Source organism: Halichoerus grypus, chromosome 14 (genome assembly GCF_964656455.1).
Source record: "Halichoerus grypus chromosome 14, mHalGry1.hap1.1, whole genome shotgun sequence".
NCBI classification, from domain to species: domain Eukaryota; kingdom Metazoa; phylum Chordata; class Mammalia; order Carnivora; family Phocidae; genus Halichoerus; species Halichoerus grypus.
In genome coordinates, this window is record NC_135725.1 from 73,062,078 (window position 1) to 73,074,801 (window position 12,724).

The following is a 12,724-nucleotide window of genomic DNA, read 5'->3' on the forward strand; positions in this document are numbered from 1 at the left end:
TCTCTCTGCCTCAGTGGACACCGACGTGATCGACCTCTCAGGGTCAGTGTGAGAATTAAAAGGAGGACTGCATTTGAAAAGCCACGTTCTCAGTAAAACCTTGTGTGTGACGATAAGGATCTCAAGTCACTAAGTGAAAATGAAAGCTTAGTTACACCGTCGACAAAGTAGCTCTTCTTCCTCCAAGGCTTGAGGGAAAGAATTGTTCACAATCTGATGGAGGGAGTTGCATGATCTTTTGTAGGGCAACTGACCCCTCAGCCCTTGGTGGTTCAGAGTAAATATTCTAGCCTTCAAGATGAAAATCAATCTGATTCATTTAAACTGTTCTCAATAGTGCCACTGTAGCCCATGTAATACTGTTCAGAATGTCAGAGCCAACGGCCTGAGCTGCAAGGCCTGGCAGAACAGCGCAAGACCCCACTGCACAGACCCACAGTCTGACAAGAATGGCCACAGAATCTAAAGGCCGAGAACCTGCTGTTCACAGCAGAGCATTACGACACACCTGTGTGGAATGAGGTGCACCCGTGACATGGGCAACATTCAAGGAATTTTACCTTGGCTGGAATGGCTGGAATATTTCCAGCTATTATTCCTTTATAGCACAATTTCCTGTATAATTCAAAGAGAGTTTCCTGGGTGCTCTCTGACTCTGGGCACTGACAGCAATTAGCATGGAGGCCGAGGTCTCTAGACGTGGCCATCTGACGGGGACTTTTCTTCCGCATGGCTTTGTAGCTTCCATGGTTCCCAAACGAGTATTAAGAATTATTTTATTTTTTAAAGATTTTGTCAGAGAGAGAGATCACAAAGGGGGGCAGTGGCAGGCAGAGGGAGAAGCAGGCTCCCCGCTGAGCAAGGAGCCCTATGCGGGACTCGATCCCAGGACCCTGGGATCATGATTCGAGCCGAAGGCAGACACTTAACCGACTGAGCCACCCAGGCATCTCATATGAGAGTTATTTTAAATGCCAGCTGCAGTGCTCCACTCCCATGTCCTAAAGCCAAAAACTCCGTACCTTTAAGCTTTCCTTAGATTGTGATGCAGGCACTTTCCGGGACACTTCAAGGAACATTTCAGTAGAGCTATATTACCATGGGGATGCATTTCACACAAGTCAAGGACTGTGGAATGAAGGTGGTGGCCTTGTGGGCAAGAAAGTTGAGGCTCAGCCCCTAAGACATATTTTTTTTTGATCTCTAAGTGAAGTGGCTGAGATACTTTGATTTATAATAAGAAACATAGGGGCGCCTGGGTGGCTCAGTTGATTGAGCGCCCGCTCTTGGTCTCAGCTCAGGTCTCGATCTCAGGGTCGTGAGTTAGAGCCCCGAGTTGGGCTCTGCTGGGCGTGGAGACTACTTTAAAAAAAATAATATACATTTGATCTTCACCCCCCTTTCTGGCACAGAGCTCCTAAAACCCTTATAATCTCCTACATGAAGAGGCCTTTTGTTAGGTTAATGAGGTGACTCTCTGACTGCAGCTAGGGTTGGGGCTGGTGGCTGGGAGAACCAAACATGATTGGAGGGTTGGAACTTTCAGGGAAGGGAGAGCACCTGGAGGTTGAATCAATCTCCAATGGCCGATGATTTAATTAATTGTACCTATATAATGAAGCCTCCATGAAAACCTGAAGGATGAGGCTCAGAGAACTTCTAGGATGGTGAACACATGGAGATTTGGGGGAGATCCATGTACCTGGAGAGAGCATGGAAGCTCCAAGCTTTTCCTCCTGCCATGGCCTCTATATCTTTTCCATCTGGCTGTTCCTGAGTTACTCCCTTTAGTAAACTGGTAATCTAGTCAGTGAGACGTTTCTCTGAGTTCTGTGAGCCGCTCTGGCGGAATAATGGAACTCAAGGCCTGGGTGGTTGGAAACTCCAATCTATAGCCAGTTGGTCAGAAGCTTAGGTGACAACCTGGACCAGCTTCGGAAGCGGCAGGGGGTAGGTTGGGGAACGGTCCTGTAGAACTGAAACCTTACCCTGTGAGGTCTAATTCTATCTCTGGGTAGATAGTGTCACAATGGAGCTAAACTCTGGGACACCCAGCTGGTGTCCTGAGCATTGCTTGGTGTGGGGGGAACCTCCCCCGCCACATGGTGGAATGGTGATCAGGAACCAAATAGTGGCCCCGTGCAAGTGTAATCACCAGAGGTTGCCACAACACCCAAGAATCTACGAGGCAGATCATACAGAATGGCAGATGTTGATTGGCAAACAAGAGGCCGGGTTAGTGGGAACTTAGACGCAGAGGAAAACACATTGAAAAGTTAACAAAGTTTTCAAATATTTTTTTCTTAGAAACTCTAATTTTGAACTTTGTTACCAGGGTAGCTGGAACTTAAAATTTTTACTTTGTTTTCATGGATTAGCCCAAGGGGGGAAATGTGTGGAAGAGTACCATTGCTGTGTCTAAAGACATTGAGTCAAAGTTGCTGAGAGCAGCACCTGCCGTCCCAGGGAGTTCTGGGAAAATGACAACCTGTTATAGTCACTTTTTTTTTTTTTAAGATTTTATTTATTTATTTGACAGAGAGAGAGACAGCGAGAGAGGGAACATAAGCAGGGCGAGCAGGAGAGGGAGAAGCAGGCCTCCCGCAAAGCAGGGAGCCCCATGGGGGGCTCGATCCCAGGACCTTGGGATCATGACCTGAGCCGAAGGCAGACGCTTAACGACTGAGTCACCCAGGTGCCCCTGTTATAGTCACTTCTGATCTCAGTCCCTCCCAGCTAGGACCACTCAGCCACAGAATAAAGAGTCCAGACACAGCTAGGAGCTTGTTGCTTGAAATCTAGGCACGAGTCCAAATCTGGCTGCCGTACGTCCTTGCCGTGATCTTGTCTGGGAGACACCGGTGAATTCCACTGATGGTGCTAGAAAGAAGATTGAGCTTTCTTCCATCTGAGAACAGAGACCCCACCCCCAAAGCCTCAACAGAAATGTCAGGCTTCCTGTCCCTGTTCCGGCTGGCCCATATTACAGTGGCAGTCAGCCCACCACTGCTGGAGGGATTCCACAGCTGACTTACCAAATTATCAGGCAAAAGAAGTTGCAACCGAAGAGAACGTCATTTGCAGGGAAGAGACCAAGTGGCCAGAAGATGTGGGTAAGTGGAGGCAGAATTAATGGGAGAAACAGAGGGGAATTCAATTAAAAAACATAATGAGCGGGAAAACATAATGAGAACTTTCAAGAAGATGGAATTAGAGCATAACAAATGAAATTATGGAACTAAAAGGCAAGATTTCTAAATTTAGAATTTCGACGTAGAAATAGAGTGATTCCGTCTAAAAACCAATTAGTGTTTGGGGGTGGGAGGGTGTCTCAATAACCCAGCGCCAAACAAAACAAAACAAAGCATTCTAAATGCGAAAATGCACGGATCCAAAAGGTAAAGGACCAGTGGGGTGAAGACTTAGTAGTCTAACAGTAGGAGGCCCAGGGAAAAGGGGAAGAGAGAAGAAACCTGCAGACATGATTTTTATTTAAAGGGCCCAGGTGGGTTTATTGAAAAGACACACCCACAAAGAAGCATGCTGGTGAAAGGTCTGAGCTTCAAGGATGAATTTTACCCTCATCAGCCAGAAAGAGCAAGTTACTGACAAAGGAAAGAGAGTGAGGCCAGGATTGGACTATTAGCAATACCAGAGGCTCTTGGGAGGCACAGGAATGATATCTACAGGCTAGTGGGGGGGGGGGGGGTAGTGGATTATGATCAGAAAAGCTCACGTCCAGTCAAAACATTATTATAGGAGGGCAAAAAAAAGAAGGCATTTTTTGGACACAGAGGGCCTCAGAAAGTACACCAGCCATGTTCTCTGTCTGAAGAAATTAGTCAAGAAAATACTCAAGAAAATAAATCCGAAATCTCTGCATGGGAGAATTGAAAGAATTCAAGGAAACTGTGGTAAATAAGGAAACTTGTGGGCGCCTGGGTGGCTTAGTTGGTTAAGCAACTGCCTTCGGCTCAGGTCATGATCCTGGAGTCCCGGGATCGAGTCCTAGTCGGGCTCCCAGCTCAGCAGGGTGTTTGCTTCTCCCTCTGACCCTCCCCCCTCTCATGTGCTCTCTCTCTCTCTCTCATTCTCGCTCTCTCAAATAAATAAAATAAAATCTTTAAAAAAAAATAAGGAACCTTGTGTTAGTATTGATCTGAATGGATGATGCTAGTGTGGCATGGAATAATGAGAAATTTTTGAATCAGTTAAGACTTTTTATAGGGGAAAGTTCAATAGCCTTGGCTAAAATTCTAACATCTCCAAACCTAGGAGTAGGGATGTGAAAGAAAATGGAGAAGTAAAAATGGTTTCAAGCTTTGTTGAGGTTTACCAAGTCGCGAGCTGTGGTACCATGCCACAGTGCGTGAAAAACAACTTCAAATTGCTCCTCACACCTGCAAAGTCCTTTGCCCATCCTTCCACTGAGGATTTCTTAATGGTAATAGTAGTATCCCCTCAATCTCTCTCTCTCTCTTTCTGCCTGTCTCTCTCTCTATCTCACACACACACATAGTGGTGTCCTTTCTTTACCCTCTCAGCTCCCCATCCTTGTTTTTGTTCCTAGCCACATTCGTCTTACTCTTGACACAAGGCAGATCAGCTACAGGTTGCAAACTTAGCTCCAGGCCCACCTGTTCAGCTCCAAAAGCCATCAAGATGCTCAGTTGAACAAAAGGAACAATTTCTCCCTTAGAAATAAAAAGGACTAGCAAAAACCTTGTGATTTATGGTCTTTCTTTTGATGGAATCCACCCCATTAGAAGGCTGTAGGCTTTTAAAGAACATTTCTCTCGCTTCATGACAGAGTCCTGGATGAAATTCAGGGTCACTGGGAAGCAATAGGGTTGAGAATAGGGGTAGGGATGGAGGTGAGGACCATGAGATGAAGATGGATGGAACGACAGGGCAGGAGCATGCTAAGCCTTGAAATCCTAGATAAAGAATTTAAATTTAAAGATAAATTAAATTTAAAGATAAAGAATCCTAGATAAAGAATTTAAGCTTTATCCTGAAGGCAGTAGGGAGCCATTTAATGTTTTGTGTGTTAGATTTCTCTGGTTGCTACATGGAGATAAGAGTGGTAATGACCCTGAAGGCAGAGACCAGAAGGAAAGTTGTTGCTCTAACCTAAGAGGATTTCTGTTTGTTTATGGAAACCATCCCTACCTTTATAACCACAGCGTGGCTAGAAACTTCTTTTTTCCCTTTGCGCAGGTCAGATGGGAATGTTCCACTTACAACCTGCTCGCTTTCTACAGTTGGGAATCCTTTCTGTTCCATACCGACCCTAAGTCTGCCTTCATGAGGGTCTGACTTCCCAAAGTCCCAGGAGGCTGACACCTAAGTAAAATCCATGTCAGGATGACAGCCCACTGCATCTGACTTCCTACCCTCACCTGACTTCTCAAGGACACCACTCTCCAATTTGTTCCTGCATATGACGGGCTCTTGGTGCTATTAACTTTATTTCCCTGTTCAAGTCTCCTACTCACAGCTTGGCTTTCCCTGCTGCCACCTAATATTCAAAATTTGATTTTGAAGCTTGTTAAATTAAAACCTTAGCTGAATCCATAGCTTCATCAGGTCTATTGCAAAAGTTATGGCATTGACCAGAAGGAAGTAGGTCCCCAGGAATTGATTTGGGGGGATTTGTGTGCTTCAGAGTATCCTGAATCCCACAGAGCCTCTTGCCGGCAGATGCAGCTTCTCTTCCTTCTTGTCCAGTGGGGATCCCACAATGATCTTCTCCCGGGAGTTACTCTGCAAGGGGGAGCCAGTTTCTTCAGGCCCTACCCTTATCATCTCTGATTATCTCCAGACTTTATAACTAGAATTATATCCTAGTATGTCCCCAGGGGCCCAGAACCAGGACGATGGCTAAGACATCAAAGGAATTTTTAAATCTTTGCTAATTTTTATCAGCAAAACCCTGGTGAATGTGTGTGAGATTAAGGGCTTGACCAAAGAGAGAGGGACATGACTAAAGATTAGGCTGCATTTTTCGAGACCGTATTCTTGCCAGAGATTCTGGATGAAACTACTAGCTCCAACAGCTGGGAGTACGTCTGATTGTCTTGCTCAACTGGCTGGCTGGAAACTACCTCAGAGGTGGACCCCACCAAATGAAGCCAGAAAGTCAGAAATTTCTGGGACAATGGCAAGGAAGGAGTAGACTTAGGAAGACAGGGATTGGGGAATGCATTTATCATCGGTGATTCAGTCCATCTCCCAGTAAGGATCAACAATGTACTCCTATCACCAAACCATTGAGAAACACGTTTGTTCAGGGAGAGCAAGGATCTTTGTAAAGGTATTTGGCCAAAGATGCAGATGGGAGGGATTTCCTGATTTCAGGAAGGATGGTGGGATCGGGGTGGGGCTCTTGAGCAAGGCCAAACACTGCATCTATAACCATCAGAGGCATGATATCTGGGATTAATGCACGTGGCAAAGGTACTTACAGTGGTAACCGGAATGGTCTCTTTGACAGTATCTAATTAATAAGCATAAGATCCAGAAGTGAAACAGGTGGGCAGCCTCCTACAAGGTTGTACTTGATTTCTGGAACCAAAAAAAAAACCCCAGTCTGGTGGAAAGAGATCATACTTGAGCCACTACAATAGAAAACCCCATGTCCTCACTCAATTCACAGGCCTGATTTATTTCAGAAACTCTGAGCCCCTTAAATGAAAGGAAGGGTGCATATCCCTGACAAAAGCCTCTATGATAACATGTCAGGTTTATACTGTGCCTCTTTCTCCTCATCTTCTCCGAAGAGACAGCTATTCATCAGCGTCAATGTATACTGAGGGAAAGAAAATCTCCAAACCTCTGGCTTTGAAATCATGGCAAACTAGGATGCCTCTGTGGATTACCAGTGAGTGGCAGCCTTATCGTGATCAGATGATAAATATTTTAATTCCAATCAGCTTCACATGGGGCCCTGTGAAACCCCACACCTATCTTGTGGTTGAGTGTAGCTAGAACAGATCAATTTGGCAATGAGCATAATTTCCAAGTTTGCTTCCTGACCCCGTCATGAGGGCTATTGTGGTAAGAGAAGCAAATTAAGCCTCCAAGGAGTACTGTCCAATAGAGATATAATGTGAGCGCACATCTAATTTTAAGTTTTCTAGTGGCCATATTTTACAAAGGTAAAAAGAAACAGGTAACATTAATTCAGTAGTATTTTTTATTTAACCCACTATATCCAAAATAGTATCATTTCAACATGAAAGCAATACACAGCTTATTAATACACTTATTTTTGTACTAAGCTACACTTACAGAACATCTTATTATGGACTAACCACGTGTCAAGTGCTACGGTATTGGATAGCCCAGCTCTCGAGCTTCTCCTCCCCACTGTGAGAGCTAACCAGAAGCAATGACATGTTCGGGAAGATTCTCAGAAATGCGTATGCAATCGAAAAAGATTTGATTGTGGTTATGGTTATTTGGGAATGGTTCCTTTCATATCCCTTTTTAACAAATCTGTTTTACCTATGCAGCTATCAGATAAACTCAAAGAAGTATACAGTATTACTATAGATTTAATTAGGTAGAGACTCAAATTGTATCCGCCTCTCCAGATGTGGTCTCTTCACTAGAGCAAACAAGCCCAGTTCCTAACGTCTGGTGTGCAGCTATGGGCGTGGTAACTGTGTCCATTCAAATAAGGAGAAAGCATTAGTTGCTACTTCGCTTTCACCCGGCAGGCACAGCTGCTCACCTTCTCTGTTTGGCTTTGGGATTACATGGACTCTGCCTCCGTGCCACAGTTGTGTCCGAGCTTGGCTTTCTGCCTATTCCACAGGACGTGCTGCTGGCCCATTATATGGATGACATCAGGCTAATAGAACCTGGAGGCCAGGATGCAGCAGGTGCTTTAGGTACCTTGGGGAAGATACAGATGTGACTAAAGGGAGAGACGCATGCCATGAAAATATAGGGGGCTGCTGCCTCATTAAGTATAAAGCTCTCATAAAGTGCAAGGCTTGGGATACCACTTTCTTTTTTTTTTTTTTTTAAGATTTTTGTTTACTATTTATCTGAGAGAGAGAGAGTGCAAGAGAACACAAGCAGGGGGAGCTGCAGAGGGAGGGGGAGAAGCAGGCTCCCCACTGAGCAGGGAGCCTGATGCGGGACTCGATCCCAGGACCCCGGGATCATGACCTGAGCCGAAGGCAGATGCTTAACTGACTGAGCCACCCAGGGGCCCCAAGGCTTGGGATACCACTTTCAAAGGAAAAGGTCGGTGTGCCTTGCAACTTCTACCATTAAGAAAGAGGCACATCGCTTGGCAGACGTCCTTAGATTTGGGAGGCCCTGTATACCACATTTAAGCATGCTGTTTGGACCTTTTTACTGTGTGACCAATCCTTCCAGGATTGAGCAGGATCCAGAGCAAGAAAAAAGATGAAATGGTGGGTGTAGCATCTTCACTGTTGCATCTGATATACCACTTAGTTTGATGCTCATTTCCACAACTCTGAGCTCTGTTAGTTTAGAATCTTACTACCAGACGAGGAATGTTTCCACCAGGGACCCAAAAACGATGACACTGAAGTAAAAGCTGAACCAGTCACTTGGCCATTTGGGCTCCTCCTATCACTTGAAGAACAGGCAGAAAGGGGGTCATGGTGTTGACCAGGATGATTTATCCTGATTTTCAAGGTGGAAGAGGGTTGCAGTTATACAATGGAGGCGGGGGGAGGTTATGTCTGAAAGTCGGGATATACCTTAGGTCTCTGTAAGGACAAACCTGGTTTTCCTCCTGTGTGTCTCCTGTGCCCTCACCCTGCCACGCTCACAGCACTTCTGACACCAGGTATGCGGAGGTTTTCCCCCACCGAGCAATTCTCTGAGACACCAGCTGGGTGTCCTACAACTTAATTCACTTCTGATGCTCCCTGGAGATAGCCTCAGATCCCCCAGGTTAAGGGTCAGCCCCACGTGACTGCTCCCACCCCACTTGCAGTGCCAATCACAAGTCCAGCTTGTAACCTGTGCCTCTGTCCCATGGCTCCCCTCCTCCGGTTCAATTAATTTGCTAGAATGGCTCACAGAACCCAGAGAAGCCTTTACTTATGTTTACCAGTGTATTGAAGGACATGATAAAGGATACAGATGAACAGCCAGATGAAGAGATGCATCAGGTGAGCTCTGGGAGGGTGCCAAGCTCAGGAGCTTCTGTCCTCATAGAGTTCGGGGGCATCACCCTCCAGTACCTGAATGTGTTCACCAACCTGGAATCTCCCTAGACCCCGTACTACTGGGATGCTATGGAGGCTCCATCACGGAGGCATGATCACTTATGAACTCCATGTCTAGCCCTTCTCCCCTCTCTGGAGCTGAAAACTCCAAGCTGCTAATCATGGCCTGGTCATTCTGGTGACCATCCCCTACCGAGGAGCCCACCAAGAGTCATCTCAGTAGACTAAAAGATGCTCCTAGTGCTCTGAGTGCTTAGAATGTACAGTCTGAGTCAGGAACTGGGGACAGAAACCAATATGTATTTTTCTTAATATTTCACAACCTCCCAGTATTTCTTCACCCAGTAGCAGTTAAATAAAAAACGCTATAGAATAGTATAGAATCATCCAGCCAACAGGCTAACTGAGGACAAAGGAACATAGAGTGGATGGTAGAGGAAAGAAGACATATAAACACCAACTCTGACCATTTAATAAATAGTGGGGGGAAAGGCTATATTATGTACTTGTATTTTTTCCTTTCTGTGTCATAACTGTTATTTTTCCTCTTTCCTATATGCTTACTAATGTATAATGGAGGGTTGTGGTGCTGGTGGTTATCTTAACAATATAATCCATAGGTTCCCGGATATAAAGCCAGAATCCAGATGAAACTAGAGAATGTGCGTCACCCAGAAATCCGGGACTTGAAGCCAGATGCCCTAATTGGTGAGACCTTGAGTTGTCTCCTTTTTGGACAGAGGATAAGTCTGTTTTCTTTTGGAGGATAGTTGCATTATCTCAAGGTAGAAGACTTGTCATTGGTAAGCTTAAGTATGCAAGAAGGGTGTAGATTAATGTTGAGTAAACAGAGTTGACTATACCATAAATATTCATCACATTTTCTGGCTGCCCAGCAATTTTTGAGCACTCTTGCTATGTTTTGGGAATTTGCCATCTTATAAATCTCAGCCCACCCCACCCCAAGGTAAAAGCCAAAAGAACTCTCCCAGCGTTCCTGTCAACCGTAGCATAAACATGTAATCCAGACCCCATCGATAAGGCTTACCCACGGAGACAGTGATTTTGAAGTAAGCAATATAAGGAAACAGTAGTGCATATAGATTTAATTTTTTCTGTCCAAAGGGTAGCAGAACTCTGGCTTCTAGAGCCCTCCAGACTGAGTTCTTGCTGAAGAGATGTCACAGATCCTGGCAGAAATAGCAGTTGCAATAAAATTGAATTTCTGACCCAGAAGTGGCAGCAGGGAAAAACCACAGATTTGGTTAATGCTCAGGGAAACAACCAAGGTGTTTTCCTCATAAAGCCAGCTCTGTGGCTCGGCTGTTTGGGCTCTATAAATACAGGGCTGTGGCTGACTCTCTGGTCTTGTCAATCAGTCTGCAAACTACCCAAAATCCAGAGACTATTTCTATCCCTTGCACATGGTGACTGAAGGATCCATACAGGTGCTAGTTCCATTTGAAAGGGTCGAAGGGTACACAAAAGGAAGGAACAGGAGGCAAGTTTAAAAACTGTGATTGTGGAACCAGGGCGGATCTCCGAGCAGGAACTGATGTTATCAGAGTGGTGCATCGGGAAAAATTCAGCTGGCAACAGTAGGGAAGCTTTATTGAGGAGGAACTTGAGACAAGTTCCAATTAAGGCCAAGACAAGGCCCATGAAGAGGCCATTGCACTAGTCTAGGTGGGACGCCAAGGCTTGGACCAGATGGGGGTTTAGGTCAGGGATATGGAATTGGAGAAGTCTCATTCCTGGTTTGACTATTGGCAAAGAACTCACTTGGCTTTCTAATCACAACTTTTAATATATTAAAAGTCACTACTGGAACACCTGAGTGGCTTCAGCGGGTTAAACGTCTGCCTTCGGCTCAGGTCAGGATCTCAGGGTCCTGGGATCAGGCTCCCTGCTCAGCGGGGAGTCTGCTTCTCCTTCTGCCCCTCCCCCTACTCATGCTCTCTTTCTTTCTCTCTCTCTCAAATAAATAAAATCTTTAGAAAAGTCACTACTAATCATTTCTCTGGTGTTTGAAAAAATTATCAAACTCAAATCTGTCCGGATGTCACATGACAGTTCTCTGTGTGGATTCAAGTTTGAACTTGACATTCTGTGAGCTTTCTTTGTCGTGTGGTCCTTCCTGCAAAGCAAGTTACTTCTATAAGAAACATTTCTGAGGAGTAGCATCTTACTCAGTGTTTAATGGAAAGAAGAGACATAACATTTAACATTCTAATCATGCGCCTGATCACTGAGCCCATTTATTCCCCCTGAGAACTTTATGAGATTGGAATGATTATATTCATTTTCTAAATGATAAGAGTAACCAGGGATTCTGACAAGTGAATTCCCCACAGTTTTCAGAATACCCCCCTGCCAGGCTGATTTAGTCCCAGTTGGTCTGGCTCAGGCCCCGGTTCTCCTTTTGCTCCAGATGAGGGGGCTCACAGAAAACTTAGCAATGCGATAGTCATCAGAAAACTACTGCATCTTTTTCGTTTCCACCAGAACTCAAGAGGAAAAGCAGAGGGAGGTGGGTGGGTGAGAAGAGCACAATGCACTCATTCTCAGTGGGATTGTTGGCAACCACTCCCATCTGCAGAGTCGACAAACGTGTTCCCACTTATTTCCCTATTGAATGAGCTCTTCACAAGGACTGAGTAGGTATCATGAGGTCCATCTTAAAGATGGAGAAACTGAGACTCAGTAGACTTACATGTATGTACAATTATGCAAATAGTAACCAGCAGAGCCGAGATTTGAGTTCAAATCCTCTCACTCCAAACCCAGAACATTTTCCACTGCACCGAGCCACAGAAGAAAATGAAGAATAGAGCATCTTTCTGGATAGAGTCCGGGGCCTGGGATTCCCTGGTAGGAGGCCAATATCCCTGCAAGGTGTCCTTCTTTCCTCAGGTTACTTTGGGACCCTTGAGGCAAATCACTCTGGGCTGTATCAAAGCTGGTGTGGCATGCTTTCTAACATCCAGGCCCAAGGATGGGCATCTATTGGGAAACAAGGCGGTGCTCGTTGACCATACTCCTCCCTCCTAAGCCACCTTCCAAAGTGACTGAGACATAATTGTAAAATTTTACAAAGACAAAAATAAAAATACTAGCTTCATGGCTGCAAAGGAGACCATGGCTTCACCTCCCCAGACTTCCTACTATTTACCCCCCAAATAGTAGTCTTTTCTCTCTCTTTTTTAAGGGCAGAATATGTTCTGGTAAGTTCACTGCATCGAGAAGCAGAGAATCTGCCTTTTCCGAGAGTAAGCTGCTCCAAAAGAGAATTTTCCAGTTGGTCACTCCTCCTCCCTTGGGGAGCACTATGTGGAGACACAGGCTGGGTGTGTCTGCCCATGCTTTCTCCATGACAGTGTCAGGAACGGGGAACAAGCATTCCTTCCTCTCAACACTGTGCTTCCCACATTGCAACATCCTGAGTCTATCAGAGACATCAGCAGATGCAATATGTAATCCATTGTGATGAGGAAAGAAAGACA

General features: G+C 45.2%; 1 long non-coding RNA gene across 1 annotated transcript in view; it reads left to right on the top strand.

Moving 5' to 3' along the window:
* The first annotated feature begins 9,496 nt into the window (after positions 1-9,496).
* LOC118534866 (uncharacterized) overlaps positions 9,497-12,724 on the top strand; it is a 65,648-nt gene continuing 62,420 nt past the window's right edge. The window contains exon 1 of the long non-coding RNA XR_013443796.1: positions 9,497-9,929. This is a non-coding gene — a long non-coding RNA (uncharacterized LOC118534866). The remainder of the gene's footprint in view (positions 9,930-12,724) is intronic.